This window comes from Neofelis nebulosa, chromosome 7 (assembly GCF_028018385.1).
Source record: "Neofelis nebulosa isolate mNeoNeb1 chromosome 7, mNeoNeb1.pri, whole genome shotgun sequence".
NCBI classification, from domain to species: domain Eukaryota; kingdom Metazoa; phylum Chordata; class Mammalia; order Carnivora; family Felidae; genus Neofelis; species Neofelis nebulosa.
The window spans coordinates 85,654,624-85,663,421 of NC_080788.1; the positions used below are offsets into that span (position 1 = coordinate 85,654,624).

An 8,798-nucleotide genomic window follows, 5' to 3' on the forward strand; every position below is an offset into this window, starting at 1 on the left:
AGAACTAGAGGTGAGGTTGGATGGACTTGGGGGGACTGCCTATAGAAATGAGACTTAACACTCCCTGTGTCCCAGGTGACTTCGTTCCTCCCCTAGTTCTGCTAATAGAAGATTCACTTTCTGTTGGTAATACCTCTAGAATAAATAACATTTATTGAATCTCTAATATGAACACAGTCTCAAAATCCTGTTGAGTAACAGGAGTATAAAATGTGGTCCCTTCCCCAGGGAGTTTGTAATTGTAATAGGTTCTGTGGGGACATTAGAGGAAAACACATGCTACCTTATACCAGCAGTTATGGACTGACTTCTGTCGTAGAGTAGTCTCTGAAGAAAGAATGCTTGCAATGTAAATTTTTGGAGGCTTTGCATGTATGACAATGCCTTTGTCCTACACTCATGCTTAAGACAGTTTGGTTAGATAGGGTATAATCTTCTCTCACTTGTTGAGTATATAGGGAAGCTTGATTTGTAAAATCTATGCCCCTGGGACGTGAGAGGTAATAGAGGGGTGGCAAATCAAATTAATTGCTTAATTTACTAACTGCATAGAAACTTAAAAACATAAAGACTAAAGTCTACATATGTGCATACTGGATTTGGACTGAATTAGCCCTGACTTTTTTCCAAAAATTTTTGGTAAAATATTCAAAAGATAAAAATTGTCATCCGAATCATGTTGAAGTGTGCAGTTCAGTGGTATTAGTTATGTTTGTATTGTTGAGCAACTGTCACCACGATCCATCTCCAGAACTCTTTTCATCTTACAAAACGGAAGTTTCATACCCATTAAACAATAACTCCCTATTCCCCATCTCCCTAGCCCCTGGAAACCACCATTCTACTTTCTGTCCCTATGATTTTGACTACTCTAGGTACCTCATATAAATGGAGTCATATAGCATTAGTCTTTTTGTGGCTGTCTTGTTTCACTTAGCATAATGTTCTCAGGGTTCATCCATGTGTAGCATATATCAGAATTTCCTTCTTTGTTAAGGCTGAATATTCCATTATAAGTGTATACCACATTTTGCTTATTTATCTGTTTATGGACCGATGGGTTGCTTCCATGTTATGGACCGTTGAGTTGATTTAGCTATTGTGAATAATGATGCTATGAACATGGGTGTGCAAATATATCTTTGAGCCGCTGCTTTCGATTCTTTTAGGTGTGTACCCATCAGTGGAATTGCTGAATCATATGCTACATCTATTTTTAATCTTTTGTGGAACTGCCATACTGTTTTCCACAGCGGCTGCACCATTTTACATTCACACCAACAGTGCACAAGGGTTCCAATTTATCCGCATCCCTACCAACATTTTTTATTTCAAATTTTAAAAAGTTATTTTAAGTATCTTCCACTCCCAGTATGGGGTTCAAACTCACAACCCTGAGATTAAGAGTTGCATGCCCTACTGACTGAGACAGCTAGGCACCCCTTACATTTTTTCATTGTAGCTATCCCAATAGATATGAAGTACTATCTCACTGTGGTTTTGCTTTACATTTCCCTAATGATTAGCCCTAATGATTAGGGCTTAAAGATGTTAAGCATCTTTTCATGCGCTTACTGTCCATTTGAATATCTTCTTTGAAGAAATGTCTATCTAAGTCCTTTGCCCATTTTTGAATCAGGTTATTTAAAAAAATTTTTTAAACATTTATTTATTTTTGAGAGACAGAGAGAGATAGAGCAAAAGCAGGAGAGGAGCAGAGAGAGAGGGAGACACAGAATCCAAAGCAGGCTCCAGGCTCCGAGCTGCCAGCACAGAGCCCAACGCGGGGCTCAAACCCATGGACCGTGAGATCATGACTTGAGCTGAAGTCAGCCAGTCAACTAACTGAGTCATCCAGGTGCCCCCGAATCAGGTTATTTGTTTCTTTGTTGTTCAGTTTTAGAGTTCTCTATGTATTTTGTTTTAACGTTTATTTATTTTGAGACAGAGAGAGACAGAGCATGAACGGGGGAGGGTCAGAGAGAGAGGGAGACACAGAATCTGAAACAGGCTCCTGGCTCTGAGCCGTCGGCACAGAGCCCGACGCAGGGCTCGAACTCACGGACCGCGAGATCATGACCTGAGCCGAAGTCGGACGCTCAACCGACTGAGCCACCCAGGCGCCCCTGTATTTTGGACATTAATCCCTTAGCAGGTATATAGTTGGCAAATATTTTCTCCCATTCCAGGGATTGCCTTTTCATTCTGTCACAAAAGTCTCATTTTTGGAGGCAGTACCAAATTGCTTTATTTGAAGCAATGGTACAAATGAAAGAACCTAAGTATTCATTTTGGTAAGACCTATAGAAAAGGTAAAGGTAACCCCAACATGCATGCACTACCTTGGTGACCAGGAAGTCACCTCTGTGGCTATGACCAGGGAAGTTACCCTCAGCCTAAGTCTTAGCTCTTGTTATCACTGTCTGTCTGTGCGTACTTGTCAAACAGACACTCTGCAGTGCCAGATTCTTGTACAAGTTGGTTATGTGGTCATCCGATTCTTTGGTGGATTTTACCTGCTAATTCAGGTGATGAGTCTCAGTGAAGTCACACAAGTAGGGTTTTTTGTCGGTGGCCATTCTGGCCATTACCAGTAGTGACTGATTCATGCTTTCCAAGTAAAATGCATACTCCATTGCATTCAGCCTGTTTTCCCAGTCCTTTCTGGTCCCGTTTCTTGATAGCCTTAAGGAGGATGTGGTCATTGGTTCTGCAGCTTCATCATTTTCTCAGCTTTTTCTCTCTCTTCATGAGATTGGTGAGGAAAATATTTGTTGAAGTTCTTCAAAGCCACATCACTGAGGTTAAAGTAGTAAGACATGGATAGGTAGATGTAGGAGGTGTAGAGTTTCAGGTTGATCTGGCAGTGGATAGTGGCCTCTGAGTCCTGGTGGTATTTGCAGCCCATTGGTGTGGGAGACGAGGAGGTCACAGGGAGCAGCTAAAGAGATGCAACAGCAGCTGCCCCCCCCCCCCCCCCCCCCCCCCCCGTTGGAGAGGGGTGATGGCCTTGGGGCAGTTTGAAACTGTGAGGCGGTGCCCAGGGCTGGCTCTGAGCAGCCAGCGGGGGTTTGGATTAGCGCCTTTTCCCTCCAGGCACTGTCAAAGCAGGAAACCATGGCAACTCTCAGGAAAGGCTGTTCAAAGTGTCCTTTGATGAACAAAAGTTTGACATTTTCTTGAAGTCTTACTTGTCTATTTTGTCTTTTGTTGCTTGGGCCTTCGGTGTCATATCCAGGAATCGTTGTCATATCCAATGTCAGGAAGCTTTTGCTCCATGTTTTCTTCTAAGAGTTTTATGTTTAGGTTGGTGGTCAATTTTGACTTAATTTTTGTATATGGTGTTAGGTAAGAGTCCAAGATCATTCTTTTGCACGTGGATGTCCAGTTTTCACATCATCATTTGTTGGAAAGACCATCCTTTCCCCATTGAATGGGGAAAAGGCTTTGGCACCCTTGTCAAAAATCAGTTGTCCATATATATGAGAAGATTTATTTCTGGGCTCTCTATTCAATTCCATTGGTCTCTATGTCTATCTTTATGCCACCACCACCCTGTTTTGATTACTGTAGTATTACAGTAAGTTCTGAAATCAGGAGGTAGGAGACTTCCAATTTTGTTCTTTTTCAAGATGGTTTTAGCTATTCTGGGTCCCTTGAAATTCCATATGAATTTTAGGATCATTTTTTTCTATTTCTGCAAAAGATGTCATTGGTATTTTGACAGGGATTACATTGAGTCTATAGATCATTTTGAGTAGTAAGGATATTTTAACCATATTAACTCTTCTAATTCATGAGCATGGGATATGTTTCAATTTATTTATGTCTTTAATCTCAGTAATGTCTTTTAGTTTTCATTGTATAAGTCTTTTATCTCCTTAGGTAGCTAATTCTTACGTATTTTACTCTTTTTGATGCTATTATAAGTAGGACTGTTTTTTTTTAAATTTTTATTTATTTGTTTTTTATTTTGAGAGAGAGAGAGGGAGAGTGTGTGTGTGTGTGTGTGTGTGTGTGGGGTGGGGAGGGGCAGAGAGAGAGGGAGAGAGAGAATCCCAAGCAGGGGATGCGGAACTTGATCTCATGAATCAGAACCACAAGATCATGACCTGAGCTGAAATCAAGAGTTGGATGCTAAACCGACTGAGCCACCCAGGTGCCCCTATTTTTATTTTTTATTTAGTTTTTAGAAGTTTATTTATTTCTTTTGAGAGAGAAAGAGAGAGCAGGGGAGGGGCACACACAGGGGAAGAGAGAGAGAGAGAGTGAGAGAGAGAGAATGAGAATCCCAAGCAGGCTCCAAGCTGCCAGCACGGAGTCCAACATGGGGCTTGATCCCACGAACTAAGAGATCATGACCTGAGCCAAAATCAAGAGTCAAACACTTAACCAACTGAGCCACCCAGGTGCCCCAGTAGAACTGTTTTTTTTTTTTAATTTCCTTTTTAGTTTGTTCAACATTAGTGTATAGAAATTCAACTGATTTTTGTGTGTACTTTATATCCTGCTGTTTTGCTGAAGTAATTTATTCTATCAATTTTTTTTGTGAAATCTTTAAGGTTTTTTACATATAAGATCACATTATCTGTGAATAGAGATAATTTTACTTATTTCTTTCTGATTTAGATGTTCTTTTGTTCTTTCTTTCTCCTAGTTTGGTGTGTGTGTGCGTGTGCGTGTGCGTGTGCGTGTGTGTGTGTTTATCCTAAAAGAATGTTGAATTTTTATCAAATGCTTATGCTGCATCAATTGAGATGATCATGAAGGGTTTTTTCCTTCATTCTGTTAATATGGTGTATTATACTGATCAATTTTTTTATGTTAAACCCTCCTTGAATTCCAGGAATAATTCCCACTTGGCAATGATGTATTATCCTTTTATTATGCTGTTGAATTTGATATGGAGTTTCCTCAAAAAGTTAAAAATAGAACTGCCCTACAACCCAGCAATTGCACGACTAGGTATTTATCCAAAGGATGCAAAAAATACAGATTCAAAAGGATACGTGCACCCTGATGTTTATAGCAGCATTATCAACAATAGCCAAACTATGGAGAGAGCCCAAATGTCTATCGACTAATGAATGGATAAAGAAGATGTAGTATATACACAAATATGCAATGGAATATTACTCAGCCATCAAAAATAATGAAATCTTGCCAATTGCAATGGTATGGATAGAGCTAGAGTGTATTATGCTAAGCTCAATATGTCCATCAGAGAAAGACAAATACTGTATGATTTCACTCATATGTGGAATTCGGGAAACGATCAGATGAACATATGGGAAGCAGGAAAAAAAAAAAGAGAGAGGGAAGCAAACTATAAGAGCGTCACAAAGATAGAGAACAAACTGAAGACTGATGGAGGGAGATGGGTGGGGTAAATGTGTAAATGGGTGATAGGCATTAAAGAGGACACTTGGTGTAATGAACACTGGGTGTTACATGTAAGTGATGAATCACTAAATTCTATTCCTGCAACCGGTATTATACTATATGTTAACTAACAAGAATTTAAAGAAAATTTTGACCAAAAATGCTGTCGAATTTGGTTTGCTAGTATTTCTTGAGAACGTTTGCGTCAATGCTCATAAGAGATAATAGTCTGTGGTTTTCTTTTTTTGTAGTGTCATTGACTGGCTTTGGTATCACACAAATGCTGATCTCATGAGATTAGAAGTGTTCTCCCCTCTTCAGTTCTTTCAAAAGTTTGAGAAGGATTGGTATTAGCTCTTCTTTAAATGTTTGGTAGAATTCACCACGGAGGCATCAGGTCTAATGCTTTTATTTTGGGGGAGGTTTTTGATTACTGATTCAATTTCCTTATTTGTTACAGGTCTATTCAGATTTTCTATTTCTTATTTAGACTTGGCAGTTTTCGTGTTTTCTAGGAATTTGTCCACTTCATCTAGGTTATTGAATTTGTTGGCATATAGTTGCTCATAGTATTCTCTTATAATAATTTTTATCTCTGTAGATTCAGCAGTAATATCCCCACTTTCATTTATTTTTATTTTTTTGTTTTTTTAAAATAATTTGTGTCTTCTCTTTTTTCCTATTCAATCTAGCTAAAGGTATATCGATTTGCTGATATTTTTGAAAAAACAACTTTTGGTTTTATTGATTTTCTCCATTGTTTATTACATTTATTACTCTTACCCTTTATTGCATTCATTTATGCTCTATATTATCTTCTCCTCAGCTAGCTTTGAGTTTATTGTTACTTTGTTTCTTAGTTTCTTAGGTTGTTAAGTTAGGTTATTGATTTGAGATCTTTCTTGTTTTTTCAATATAAACATTTATAGCTATAAATTTCCCCCTTAACAATCCTTTTGCTGTGTCCCATAAGTTTTGGTATGTTGTGTTTTCATTTTCATTAGTTTCTAACTATTAGAAAATTAGAAATTAGAAAATGTCCTTTGTGATTTCATTTTTGATTCATTGGTTATTTGAGAGTGTGTTGTTTAATTTCTATAAATTTATTAACATTCCAGTTTTCCTTCTGTTACTGATTTCTAACTTCATCTTGTGATGAGAGAAGATATTTTGTATGCTATCCATCTTTTAAAGTATTTTGAAGCTTCATCTGTGGCCTAACATATAGCTTATCCTGGAAAATGTCCAATGTGCACTTAAGGAGAATGTGTACACTGTTGTTGGGTAGAGTGTTCTATATATGCCTTTCAGATCTATTTGATTTATTGTGTTCAAATCCTCCCTTTAATTATCTTCTATTTGTTCTATTATTAAGAATAAGGTATTAAACGGGGCGCCTGGGTGGCGCAGTCGGTTAAGCGTCCGACTTCAGCCAGGTCACGATCTCGCGGTCCGTGAGTTCGAGCCCCGCGTCAGGCTCTGGGCTGATGGCTCGGAGCCTGGAGCCTGTTTCCGATTCTGTGTCTCCCTTTCTCTCTGCCCCTCCCTGGTTCATGCTTTGTCTCTCTCTGTCCCAAAAATAAATAAAAAAAAAAAAAAAAAAAAAAAAAAGAATAAGGTATTAAAGTCTCCAACTATTATTGTGGAACTTCCACTTTCCCCTTCAATTCTGTCAGTTTCTGCTTTATATATTTTGATTTTCATTATTAGGGGCATAAATGTTTACAATTGTTATCCTCTTATTGTATTCAACCACTTACTAATACATAATGTCTTTCTTTGACTCTTGCAAGCTTTTTAAATGTTTATTTATTTATTTATTTATTTATTATTATTTTTTTTTATAAATTTTTTTTTTTAAACGTTTTTTATTTATTTTTGGGACAGAGACAGAGCATGAACGGGGGAGGGGCAGAGAGAGAGGGAGACACAGAATCGGAAACAGGCTCCAGGCTCCGAGCCATCAGCCCAGAGCCCGACGCGGGGCTCGAACTCACGGACCGCGAGATCGTGACCTGGCTGAAGTCGGACGCTTAACCGACTGCGCCACCCAGGCGCCCCTGTTTATTTATTTTTGAGAGAGAGAGAGACAGAGTGCAGAGTGCAAGCAGGGGAGGAGCAGAGAGAGAGACATAGAATCCAAAGTAGGCTCCAGGCTCTGAACTGTCAACACAGTCCAAAGAGGGGCTTGAACTCATGAACCTGGAGATCTTGACCTGAGCTGAAGTTGGATGCTTAACCGGCTGAGCCACGCAAGCACCCCATCTTGCAAACTTTAAAAAATTTAAAGCCTATTTTGGGGGGTGCCTGGCGGCTCAGTTGGTTAAACCTCCAACTCTTGATTTCCGCTCAAGTCATGTTCTCACGGAATCACTTCTTGGCCTTTTGGCTAAGATCAAGTGAAGTCACATTCTCATGGTTCATGAGTTTGAGCCCCGCATTGGGCTCCATGCTGACAGTGCAGAGCCTGCTTGGGATTCTCTCCCTTCCCCCACCCCTCTACTCCCCCTGCACGTGCTCTCTTCATATAAATAAATAAATAAATAAATAAACTTTTTACAAAGTCTATTTTGTCCAATATTAGTATAGCCACCTCTGCTTTGGTTTGGCTACTATTTGCATAGAAAGACTTTTTTTTTAATCCTTTCACTTTCAACCTATTTGTGTCTTTGGATCTAAAGTGAGTCTCTTAAAAAAATAAAATGAATCTACAGTAGAGAGCATAGAGCTAAATCATTATTTTAAGTCCATTCTGTCAACCTCTGTATTTTGATTGGAGAGTTTAATCTATTTACATTTGAAGTAATAACTGAGAAAGAGGAACTCCTGTCATTTTGCTATGTGTTTTTGTATGCCTAATAGCTTTTTTTGTCCCTTATTTCCTGCATTACTGTTTTCTTTTGTGTTTAGCTGATATTTTTTGTAGTAAAATGCCTTAATTCCCTTCTTTTGTGTATATTCTGTAACTATTTTCTTTGTGGTTACCATGGGAATTAGATTTGACAGCTTAAAGTTATAAACATTCTAATTTCAATTTATGCCGGCTTAACTTTAATAACGTACAAAAACTGTGCTCCTATATAGCTCCCTCCCCATTGCTTTTAGTTATTGATGTCACAGGATCCATCTTTATACATTGTGTGTCCCAAACCATAAACTAATAATTGTTATTTATAATGTATTAGTCAGTTGTGTAGGAAATAAAATGTGGAATTATAAATCAGTTATAAGAATATGAGCTTTAGATTAATGATTGTTTTGGGTTTTTTTAATGTAGTATTCTTGGGGTGCCTGGCTGACTCAGTCAGTGGAGCTTGCAACTCTTGATCTTGGGGTTGTAAGTTTGAGCCCTATGTTGGGTGTAGAGATTACTTAAAAATAAAATCTTAAAAATGTATTATTCTCTTAAATCATGT

At 38.4% G+C, this 8,798-nt stretch overlaps 1 pseudogene; it reads right to left on the bottom strand.

The window, feature by feature from the left end:
- Window positions 1–2,403: 2,403 nt before the first annotated feature.
- On the bottom strand, window positions 2,404–3,251 carry LOC131517968 (ferritin heavy chain-like; annotated as a pseudogene).
- Between the last annotated feature and the right edge of the window lie 5,547 nt (window positions 3,252–8,798).